The sequence below is a fragment of the Rhipicephalus microplus genome, chromosome 3 (genome assembly GCF_043290135.1).
Source record: "Rhipicephalus microplus isolate Deutch F79 chromosome 3, USDA_Rmic, whole genome shotgun sequence".
NCBI lineage: Eukaryota > Metazoa > Arthropoda > Arachnida > Ixodida > Ixodidae > Rhipicephalus > Rhipicephalus microplus.
Window position 1 is genome coordinate 171,933,555 of NC_134702.1, and position 12,841 is coordinate 171,946,395.

Below are 12,841 nucleotides of genomic sequence, written 5' to 3' on the forward strand. Positions count from 1 at the left end.
ACAAGGAGAGCAGAAAGGTGGTTCTCAATATTATACTGCAGAAAACGAAAGTAATGTACAACAACCTCGGAAAAGAGCAGAGCTTCGAAATAGGTAACAGTGCACTTCAAGTTGTAAAAGACTATGTCTTATTAGGGCAGGTAATAACCGCGGAACCAAACCACGCGATTGAAGTAACTAGAAGAATAAGAATGAGGTGGCGCACATTTGGCAAGCACTCTCAAATTATGACAGGTAGATTGCCACTATCTCTCAAGAGGAAGGTATATAACAGCTGTATCTTGCCGGTACTTAGCTACAGAGCAGAAACCCGGAGACTTACAAAGAGGGTTCAGCTTAAATTGAGGACGACGCAGCGAGCAATGGAAAGAAAAATGGTAGGTGTAACCTTAAGAGACAAGAAGAGAGCAGAGTGGATTAGGGAACAAACGGGGTTAAGGATATGATAGCTGAAATCAAGAAGAGGAAATTGACATGGGCCGGGCATGTAGCGCGTAGACAGGATAACCGCTGGTCATTAAGGGTGACTGACTGGATTCCCAGAGAAGGCAAGCGGGCTAGGGGGAGACAGAAGGTTAGGTGGGCAGATGAGACAAAGAAGTTTGCGGGTATAAATTGACAGGACCGGGTTAACTGGCGGAACATGGGAGAGGCCTTTGTCCTGCAGTGGACGTAGTCAGGCCGATGATGATGAATTAGCGAAGTATTTTTTTCATTATTATTTTTCCATTGGAGCACTTGCAGAACCAGCCGCTTTTTGAATGATTACTTGTAATGGGTAAGAGCCATTGTCGGCAATCAAGAAGTGAGCCGCTATTTGGGGGCGTCCAAAATTAAGCCTTCCGGTGACTCTTTCATTTGGCCCAGTCGCATTTGGATTCAGCCACAGGAGCGTTTTTACCGCTGTTACAAATTTCTTACGAGAATCTAAAAGAATGGAATGCTAAAAATAAGTAACTTCAGTTGTTTTATGTATAATTTTTTTCTTTTTTATGTTTATTTTGTTTTCTTTTCAAGATTTTTTTAGAAATTTAACATCTTTTTCATTATTTCCTATAATAAATAATTAATCCAACCCTCTCTTTCAAGAAGTGAATCAATATAAAAAGTAAGGCACCATCCCATTCATGGCCTATCCCCTTAGGTGGGTTGCGCCAAGGTGTTGAGGAATCAACCAACCAATCAACCAAAATTAAGCCTTGCGTGTGAGTGTCGTCCATAAACTATCGACGTGACCGTGAGATCAATGTCCCCGCTCAAAGAGAGTGCCAAAAAGGAGAATGATTCCATCCTCGCAACACTTAAGTCCCGCTGAGCCAGCACCGCCCACGGGATGTCAAGGATCTGGCGGGCGGCGACGTCCACAACCGAGAAGGAAGCCGTGTCCGAGAAGGCGGTGTCCAGGCAAGTGATCAAGCCCACCCAGTCGGCCAGTGCCGCCTACCAGACCACTATGCTGGACATGAAACAACTGGATAGCCTGCTCAAGGATACCCCGCCGTCAGACGTGGCCAATGGCAAGGCCGCGCAGGAGCACGGTGATTCGGCGGCGGCCGGGGGCCTTCGCGGGAAGACCATGTCTGCATCCACTGGTCCCGTCAAGGTTGTCGCCACGGAGCACCACCGCGTTGTGACTGACGAGATCGCGTAAGATGCATTTACAGTAGCTAAAGCCACAACCATATGAAGGTTCCTCGGGTACATTCGCGACTTGGTTTGCTCAATTCCTGGTTTATTTATTCCCACCATTGATCAAGTTTCTTGCTTTGTTTTTTTTTCTGCTTACAATGCGGCAGCATATTACACAAATACAAAAACAACGCTCATATTCAGAAAAGTTTTCACCATCGCCGTGATGTTCCCTGTATAGTACAAGTGTTACTTGCTATTCTAACGCACGCGCTGACCACCTATGTGGCTGTTTTCACTCGCGATGTCTGCAACTTCAACGCAAGACGTACAGTATGGTCCACTGTTACAGGAAACTCTCGAATGCACACCATCAATATTCCTGGCCCTCTAAGAGCAAGTGAATTAATAAACAATCTTCATGCAAGCCAATAGTCTGTCAAAAGGAGTCGGAACTTTTAATAACCATTATCTTATACATATCTAAGCCGCTATGCTTCCGTAAGATAGTGAAATGTAAACATGCTACTCACGCAGGTGTTCCTTCAACAGTGGATCCGTCTGTACATATGCGGTCTTAATGTGGTCGTTCCCGAAGTCTCAGTTCTCGCACGCTGTCCCCATGTGAGCAGCGCACTTCGCCTTTTGGCTTGTCAGTGTGAATTATCCTTTCAAGTGTCGCACAAAACGAATGGAGCTACTTATGCAGCTTGAATACCAGCTCACAGAAGCCAACATGATGGCGTAATGACACTTTAACGCATATGGGCACTACGTCTCGATTAATGTGCACAAGCACGGTCCTGGCTCCTTCCATCGATTTTGACGGACACAGAGAATCATGCGTGACAACCCGTTTGACGTGATATTGGATTTGATCATCATCATCATCATCATCATCATCATCATCATAAACCTGACTACGTCCACTGCAGGACAAAGGCCTCTCCCATGTTCTGCCAGTTAACCTGGTCCCGTGCTTGCTGCTGCCAATTTATACCCGCAAACTTCTTAATCACATCTGCCCGCCTAACCTTGTGTCTCCCCCTAACCCGCTTGCCTTCTCTGGGAATCCAGTTAGTTACCCTGAATCACCAGCGGTTATTCTGTTTACGCGCTACATGCCTGGCCCATGTCCATTTCTTCCTCTTGATTTCAGCTATGATATTCTTAACCCCCGTTTGTTCCCTAATCCACTCTGCTCTCTTCTTGTCTCTTAAGGTTACACCTACCATTCTTCTTTTCATTGCTCGCTGAGTCGTCCTCAATTTAAGCTGAACCCTCTTTGTAAGTTTCCAGGTTTCTGCTCCGTAGCTAAGTACCGGCAAAATGCAGCTGTTATATACCTTTCTCTTGAGGGATAGTGGCAATCTACCTGTGATAATTTGAGATTGCTTGCCAAATGTGCTCCACCCCATTCTTATTCTTCTAGTTACTTCAATCTCGTGGTTCGGCTCCGCGGTTATTGCCTGCCCTAAGTAGACATAGTCTTTTACAACTTGAAGTTCACTATTACCTATCTCGAAGCGCTGCTCTTTTCTGAGGTTGTTGTACATTACCTTCGTTTTCTGCAGATTCATTTTAAGACCCACCTTTCTGCTCTCCTTGTCTAACTCCGTAATCATGAGTTGCAATTCGTCCCCTAAGTTACTCAGCAATGCAATGTCATCGGCGAAGCGCTGGTTACAAAGGTACTCTCCATTAACTCTTATCCCTAACTGTTCCCATTCTAGGCTTTTGAAAACCTCCTGTAAGCACGTGGTAAATAGCATTGGGGAGATTGTGTCCCCCTGCCTTACACTCTTCTTGATTGGTATTCTGTTGCTTTCTTTATGAAGCACTATGGTAGCAGTTGATCCCCTGTAGATTTCTTCCAGGATGTTTACATTGTAGCGAAGCCTCCGAACTCTGAAATGGGTCGAACTCTTGAGTACCTCCTAGTGGGGCTACCCAACAAGGACGCCGCTCACGCTGAGAGCCCGTGCTTGGCTGTGATTGTCGCCAATGTATATTCTCGCTTCTTGCCGGCTAATAAACGCCTTAACAATATGGTGGAGATACTTCATCGACGCCCTGATTCCGCAGTGTCTGCATGACGGCTGATATTTCTACTGAATCAAACGCCTTCTCGTAATCTATGAAGGCAATGTATAGTGGTTGGTTATATTCTGAGCACTTCTCTATTTCCTGATGGATAGTATGAATGCGGTCGATTGTTGAGTAGCCTGTTCGAAATTCTGCTTGTTCCTTTGGTTGATTGAATTCTAATGTTTTCTTTACTCTGTTAGTAATTACTTTTGTAAAAAGCTTGTATACTACAGAGAGCAAGCTAATCGGCCTGTAATTCTTCAAGTTCTTGTCGTCTCCTTTCTTATGTATTAAGATGATGTTAGCGTTCTTCCAATACTCTGGTACTCTTCCCGCCAGGAGACACTTCGTAAACAGGGTGGCTAGTTTTTCTAACACAATCTGTCCTCCATCTTTCAGTAGATCTGGTGTTACCTGATCCTCACCAGCAACTTTGCCTCTTTTCATGCTCTCCAAAGCTTTTCTGACTTCTTCTATCATTACTGGTGGTGTGTCATCTGGGTTACTGCTTGTTCTTATATTATTAAAATAGTGATTTTCCCGGCTACTGTACAGATCTCTGTAAAACTCCTCCGCTATCTTAACTATCCTATCCATATTGGTAGTTATTTTGCCTTCTCTGTCCCTTAGTGCATACATCCGATTTTTGCCTATCCTAAGTTTCCTCTTCACTGCTTTGACGCTTCCTCCGTTTTTCAGAGCATGTTCAATTCTCTCCATGTTATACCTTCTTACGACGGATACCTTACGCCTATAATCAACTTCAAAAGCTCTGCCAGTTTTATTTTGTCTGTGTTACTTGAGACTTTCATGATTGGACGCTTCCTAATGATATTCTTCGTTTCCTGGGAAAGCTTGCCAATGTCCTGTCTAACTACCCTGCCTCCAACTTCCACTGCGCACTCCGTAATGATACTCGTCAGATTATCATTCATTCTATCTATGCTAAGGTTGGTTTCCTCACTAAGAGCCGAGTACCTGTTCTGAAGCGAGACTCTGAATTCCTGTACGGTGCTACAGAATTGGATTTGATATGAGGTGTTTAGCGTCCCAGAATCGCCATATTATCATGAGAGACGCCGTAGTGGGGGGCTCCGGAAATTTCGACCACCTGGGGTTCTTTCACGTGCACCCTAATCTGAGCACACGGGCCCACAGCATTTTCGCTTCCATTGAATGATGCAGCCGCAACCCGTAATTCGATCTCGCGACCTGCGGGTCAGTAGCCGAGTGACTTAGCCTCTAGCGGGGCTGAACGTGATTGGGTATTCAGCTCATAAGACTTTGCTTTCACCAGCGCCAACAGAGTTCATTGTTACGTATAAATGTCCAGTTTAGAAATTGAGCATGCAGTGAAACGGCGTGGACGATCACGGACAAAGAGAGCACGACATAACCCTTTGTCCACATTCTGTATGCGCTGACATTCACTTCAGATCATATACACCTTTTCACAGGATGGAAAAAAACACCGCCATGATGGCCTGCACGGGAGAGTACAAAGGCTAAAGGCGCAGCCTTGTCAGTGCATTTTTGAAAGGTCAAGCGCCAAATGGCGCAGCCCAAAGAGGACTATGGCGGTGCCCAGGGAGGAGTTTTTGAAAAGTTCTATATGCAGCATCAAAAAGCCCAATGTCGTTCCCTTTATAGGCTTAACAGTAAGACATTCTACATTTGACAAGTTCGACGCCCCGCGGGAGGACATGACAACGACTTCATTCGAAGCGCACGTGCGTATGCGCTTGTCTCGCGCTCGAGTACCAGAGGGCAGAACGGTCGCCGAATCTCCGCGGTGGGAAGACCAGATGCACGGCCGCGGCACGGCCGCTTCCCAGACCAACTAACGATCGTCGTAGAGTCATTCAGCATTGGGAATAGCATCGAAATCGGCGTGCCCTGACTGCAGTGAATTTAGCCATGACGTCACCGACATACAGACCAGTAAATTATCTAACAGGACTTGCTGTACACCCAGTCTAGGCCACAGACAAATACTGTGAAATGTAATTCTGAATAAGAAATCAAAGCAGAGACTTGTAGCTAGCTGAAAATGAATGTCTAATCCGAAAGAGTGAAGGTGAGGCAATGCCGAGAATATTTGTTCGGCTGCGATGCATAGCTTTGCCTGCGTGCTCTGAACTTGGCGCTGGCGTGCAGTGCCAATACTCTCTCTCTCTCTTATTTTGCACCTGTTGCTTTCCCTGGCTTTCTTCGAGTTTTTTTTCCCATGGGTACAACGTAGTCAGTCAAATAAAAACCTCCTTTGAGTACATGTATAAAACTAGAACAAATGACTAGCAACTGAGGTGAAAATAGTGAAACGATACATACAGCTTAATAATTTTAGGGGTTGTATGTGCCTAAACCATGATTCAATTACGAGGCATACCACAGTGTAGGGCTGTGGAAGATTTGACCATATGGTGTTCTTTAACGTGTACCGACATCGTACAAGATCAGAGTTGAGATTCTGCTGCGCTTTGCCAACAGTCCAATCAGCTATCTGAAATTGTGCCTGCGTTACGGTGAATTGCGTGAGGTCTTTTCACCCGAAAAATTGGCAGGTGTAGCAGGGTATTGCGCATTTCTGCACAGATGTCCAGAACAGTAGCCCGATTGTAACGAACGTTCCACGCGTGTGAAGTCAATGGGACTTATGTTCTTCATATCTCTGAAGAATGGAGGGGGAAAGAAATAATGACCAGCTGAGGGAGCCGATTTCTCTCAATACCCACAGAGCTCTTGATCGTTTTTTTTTGTTCACAATATGTGCGGACATCTCGTGTCTTCGAAGACTTGTCTTGTGATGTGTGAATAACAAACACATGGCCTCCCTTGCATTTTTTAGATAACTTAAAAGCATGTGTGGACATGTGGTCTCAATATCAGCACTTTATTATTGAGCAGCTTTTTATCAAGTAAGGATATCTTACGAATTTATATTCTGGTTGGTAGTTTTGGTATCTGTCAGTGACTTGTTTTTTCGATGATAGCCACGCTTTGTAGTGGGACTGCGGTAGTTCGACGATTGACATCGTGTTTCAGAGAAACGGTTGCGGGTAGTCGTATGTGCAAAATCTCAGCTGCGCCTTCAAACACTGTTAGAATGTGGAAAAGATGTCGCTATGCTAGCAACATATGTGGATGGCATTCTCTGTGCATACTGGACTTCGAAGATAGTTTCCTAAAAGAATTTGTTTTTGTGGCACAGTGCATAAAAACTGAATACGCCACAGGAAATGATGCTGGGTATATATTCGTTCCCGGTTAAGCTACCTTTTTCCTTGCTCACTAGTCCTCGGCCTCTATAGTTGTGTGCAGTAAGTGACAAAGAGCTCCTTGCCTTAATTCTGGCACTTGCAGAGATGCTCAAGCAGGATTCTTTAACTGAAAATTTCTGGAATATTCAAAGCATGTTAAATACAACAGTGCGTTTGTAAGTGTAACTCTGCCAAGCAGGTGTAAGCTAGAAGGAAGATGTGTAAGGCACATTGAAAGGTGATTGTAACTCTTCTAATGGTATTTTTTGAGGTCTTGTTATAAGGCACTCTTCTTCTACTGGTCAACTCTACTGGTCAACTAAAGTGACATTCTTTCTGTAGAACTGTGTGACCTCTCACTGCAGTTTAATGTCAGAAAGCACACGAGACTTGGTTGTTTGTTGTTGGCTATGTGTTGCAGCCCCTGTGACATTCCGGCAAAGACGCAATGTTTCTAGTTACATGCTGACTGGAATTTGGAATGAAAAAAGCTGTCACGTAATGAAGTGTAGATCTCGAAATGGTTGAAACCAATCCAGGGGAGCACTCCGTGGTGGCATCTTTCATAGCAAGTGAATTCTTCTTTAGGGCACAAAACCTTGATAACTTTTTTTTAGTTTTTCACGTGGTACCCATCCGTAGAAAAGATGTCTCCCTAGAGCAACGGTTTCAGCAATTTTTGCACCGGCTAGTGAAACCACATGCAAATAACAAACTCGCAAGATATTTGAAGTAAATTGTGTACACTTGAAACAACAACGAAAAAAAACTGTGCAAAAATGATTGAGGTGCATTGATTCTAACTCGCCCACTTTTCTACATTGGAGTAAATTGTGATACCGTTAACTGCTATGTTATTCTCCTGTTTTTCCCTAACATGACTGTTAATTTGTGGCAACTCATGTCATACAGTCTTGTGTCAGTGCACAAGACTTTAGGTTATAGAATTGTTAGTATTTGTTGGAATTCTTTCTGCCAACCTGGCCTAGTTAGCAGCAGTTCATTGGTTACCCTATTTCATGAATATAATGTATGCCACTAAGTATAGTCCTTTTCACTGAAAACTGACTAGACTTACTGGGTGCTTCCATAATCTGTTCTGGACTATGATAAACGTGCCCTCCCCCCCTCGCCTCTCCATTCCTCGAGTATTAAAAAAAGCACTGCAGAGGCATTTATATCGGCCTTTATACTCTGATGCCACAGTACATACTTCGTACTGAGATACCACAGTACAGAAAAGACAAATGAGCGGGATTAATAGAGGATCCACTTTTTTTGCACAATATAATATAGAAGTGCGGCGATGGCGTAGTGAAGTACGGCGAAGGCGTAGTGGTTAGAGCATCCGCCTCGCATGCAAGAGGTCCGTGGTTCAAATCGCGGTGCCGCGCAGTTCCCAACCGGATCCGGATTAAAAAAAATTCGCGTGTTGATGGAACTGCATTAAGAGGCCTGGGGTGTGGCCTCACCGGTAACCACAGCCGGGAATGCACTCCCTCACCAGAGAAGGATTGGCCACTCTGGTGCAGTATCTGGCCACTACCTCCCACATGCATACGTCAAATAACTCACGGCCCTCAGTCCCCAGCAGCTGCGAAGCAACTGACCACGGCGGCCGTCAGATCTGCAACGCAGCAGAGGGTGCTAAGAATCTCTGGATCCGGACAGGCCGCCATTGGAACCTGAACTTGGCAACGTTTAACGCTAGAACCTTATCTAGTGAGGAAAGTCTAACTGTACTATTCGAGGAGCTAGATGGTGTTAAATGGGATATAATAGGGCTCAGTGAGGTTAGGAGGACAGATGAGGCCTATACGGTGCTACAGAATGGGCACGTCCTTTGCTATCGGGGCTTGGCAGACAGAAGAGCACAGGGAGTGGAGTTCCTAATTCACAGAAACATAGCTGCAACATAGAGGAATACTATATCATTAATGAAAGGGTGGTAGGTATCGTAAATAAACTGAATAAAAGACACAAAATGAAGGTAGTACAGGCTTACGCGCCTACATCCAGCCATGATGACGCTTCAGTTGAAAGCTTCTATGAAGACGTGAAATCAGCAATGAGTAAGGTAAAAACACAGTATACTATAGTGATGGGCGACTTTAATGCAAACGTAGGGAAGAAGCAGGCTGGAGACCAGGCAGTAGGAGGTTATGGCATCGGCACTAGAAACGCCAGAGGAGAGCTACTAGTGGAATTGGCGGAACGCAATAATTTGCGGATTTTGAATACCTTCTACCGAAAACGAGAAAACCGCAAGTGGACATGGAGGAGCCCTAATGGCGGAAATAAGAACGAAATAGACTTTATAATGACTGCACACCCAGGAATCGTGCAGGATGTGGAAGTGGTTGGCAAGGTACGATGCAGTGACCATAGAATGGTACGGTCTCGAATTCGCCTAGACTTGAAGAAGGAACGACAAAAACTGATACGCAAGAAGCCAATCAATGAGCTCGCACTGAGAGGGAAAGTACAGGAATTCAGAGTGTCGCTGCAGAACAGGTACTTGGCTATTAGTGAGGAAACCAACCTTAGCGTAGATACAATGAATGATAATCTGACGAGTATCATTATGGAGTGTGCAGTGGAATTTGGAGGCAGGGTAGATAGACAGGACACTGGCAAGCTTTCCCAGGAGACGAAGAACCTAATTAAGAAGCGTCATATTATGAAAGTGTCAAGTACAACAGACAAAATAGAACTAGCAGAGCTTTCGAAGTTGATTAATAGATGTAAGGTATGCGATGTAAGAAGGTATAACATGGAGAAGATTGAACACGCTTTGAAAAACGGAGGAAGCGTCAAAGCAGTGAAGAGGAAACTTGGGATAGGCAAAAGTCGGATGTATGCACCAAGGAACAAAGAAGGCAAAATAACTACCAATATGAATAGGATAGTTAAAATAGCGGAGGAGTTTTACAAAGATCTGTACAGTAGCCGAGACAACCATGACCTTAATACTATAAGAACTAGCAGTAACCCAGATGACACCCCACCAGTAATGATAGAAGAAGTCAGAAAAGCTTTGGAGAGCATGCAAAGAGGCAAAGCTGCTGGTGAGGATGAGGTAACATCAGATCTGCTGAAAGATGGAGGGCAGATTGTGTTAGAAAAACTAGCCACCCTGTTTACGAGGTGTCTCCTGACGGGAAGAGTACCAGAGTCTTGGAAGAACGCTAACATCATCTTAATACATAAGAAAGGAGATGACAAGGACTTGAAAAATTACAGGCCGATGACCTTGCTCTCTGTGGTATACAAGCTATTTACCAAGGTAATTGCTAACAGAGTAAAGAAAACATTAGAATTCAATCAACCAAAGGAACAAGCAGGATTTCGAACAGGCTACTCAACAATCGACCACATTCATACTATCAATCAGGTAATAGAGAAATTCTCAGAATATAACCAACCACTATACATAGCCTTCATTGATTACGAGAAGGCGTTTGATTCAGTAGAAATATCAGCCGTCATGCAGACACTGCGGAATCAGGGCGTAGATGAAGTATATATAAACATTTTGGAAGAAATCTACAGGGGATCAACTGCTACCATAGCGCTTCATAAAGAAAGCAACAGAATACCAATCAAGAAGGGTGTAATGCAGGGGGATACAATCTCCCAAATGCTATTTACCGCGTGCTTACAGGAGGTTTTCAGAAGCCTTGAATGGGAACAGTTAGGAATAAGAGTTAATGGAGAATACCTTAGTAACCTGCGCTTCGCCGATGACATTGCATTGCTGAGTAACTCAGGGGACGAATTGAAACTCATGATTACGGTGTTAGACAAGGAGAGCAGAAAGGTGGGTCTTAAAATTAATCTGCAGAAAACGAAAGTAATGTACAACAACCTCGGAAAGGAGCAGCGCTTCGAGATAGGTAATAGTGCACTTGAAGTTGTAAAAGACTATGTCTACTTAGGGCAGGTAATAACCGCAGAGCCGAACCACGAGATTGAAGTAACTAGAAGAATAAGAATGGGGTGGAGCACATTCGGCAAGCACTCTCAAATCATGACAGGTAGATTGCCACTATCCCTCAAGAGGAAGGTATATAACAGCTGTATCTTGCCGGTACTTAGCTACGGAGCAGAAACCTGGAGACTTACAAAGAGGGTTCAGCTTAAATTGAGGACGACGCAGCGAGCAATAGAAAGAAAAATGGTAGGTGTAACCTTAAGAGACAAGAAGAGAGCAGAGTGGATTAGGGGACAAACGGGGGTTGAAGATATCATAGTTGAAATAAAGAAGAGGAAATGGACATAGGCCGGGCATGTAGCGCGTAGACAAGATAACCGCTGGTCATTAAGGGTGACTAACTGGATTCCCAGCGAAGGGAAGCGGGTTAGGGGGAGACAGAAGGTTAGGTGGGCAGATGAGATTAAGAAGTTTGCGGGTGTAAATTGGCAGCAGCAAGCACAGGACCGGGTTAACTGGCGGAACATGGGAGAGGCCTTTGTCCTGCAGTGGACGTAGTCAGGCTGATGATGATAATGATGAGTCAGTGAAGCAGAGTGAATGAAACTTCGGCATGCACTCCCCCTCCCACTCGCCAAAGAGGGGCGCGTGAAATTTTCCCCGTAGATCGACCTTGGGGGGGGGGGGGGCATTGCAATAAACTTTGGCCCAGATGCTGTTCATTGTCAAACTCCGATACGTTGAAGGAAAACTGTCACCTTGTCTGCTTCGATTAGAGTTATTGTATACGCTATCTAAAGGTAGCATATACAGTAACTATCGCTCCGATCGGCTACGAACGCCGCGGTGTCGTAAACCGGAACTGGTTGCAGTCCGGGTGAATTGGTGTATCGTACTGTAAGCATAGAGCCGCGACACACACGAAAATACAGATATAGTATTTTCTCTGTCTCTTCATGCGTGCCTTCCACGTACGCTAATATTGGTTCTCTCGCTATACATTTCACTCGCATGCATGCTGCAGGGGAGTAGCCAGACAGTTTTTTTTTCCGTCAGGGGGGGGGGGGGAGTCAACCATACTTTACGTTCGTACGTGCGTTTGATGTATGCGCAAGCAAAGTTGAATCATTTCGGGGTAGTTTGTTCCCCTCTTTGTTTTCTTTTTTTTATACGTTTATGAAACCAATGGCTGTTGCAGAGAGGGTGGGGAGTGTTAGGAGCGATCGCCCTCGCGCCTTCAGTAAAAAAATGTCGTGAAACTGTTGTGAGCACACCTTAATAGTGTTTTGTGCTATGGAGGGTTTTTTTCTGCTAGTAAAAACAAAACAGTCATAACCACGCCCCCCTCTTAGGTGTTACTTTAGGTGCCCCCCCACCACCCCCATAAAATGAGTGGCTGGATCCGCCCTGCATGACGCGTTTCTTTTACGCCCAGCCGTTTGCGTAAAAAAATATGTTTGTTTTGCCCACCACCAGCCACGTGTCGCCACATGCTGCCGCGTCACCATTGAACGCCTCCTGAATACAGTGTTCTAGTACTTCGCTAATTCGCACATGCGACATATCATCACCTATTTCAGGAGGCGTCACGTGCGGCTGCGACCACGGTGCCTGCTGCTGCGCGACGAGCAGCGATGTTGAGGTCCAGTCGGCGGTGTGCTCCAGCGAGAGCAGTGGCAACTGCTCGTCCTGCTCGCACGAAGACGCCTGCAGGGCGGGAGCGTCCGCCACGCGTGACCAGTCGTACAGCGCCGGCAGCGTCTCTTCAACATCGGCAGCGGCTGTCGTGAGCCTGAGATGGGCACTCTGCTGCGCACCAGTAAGCATCAAACGATATGCGAAAGTGGTTTACTGGCCTAGTAAGGAAAGCGGGCAGGGGTTTAACCCGCCTTCCCTCAGAGTTTACTATATTACACGATGAAGGAAGGAG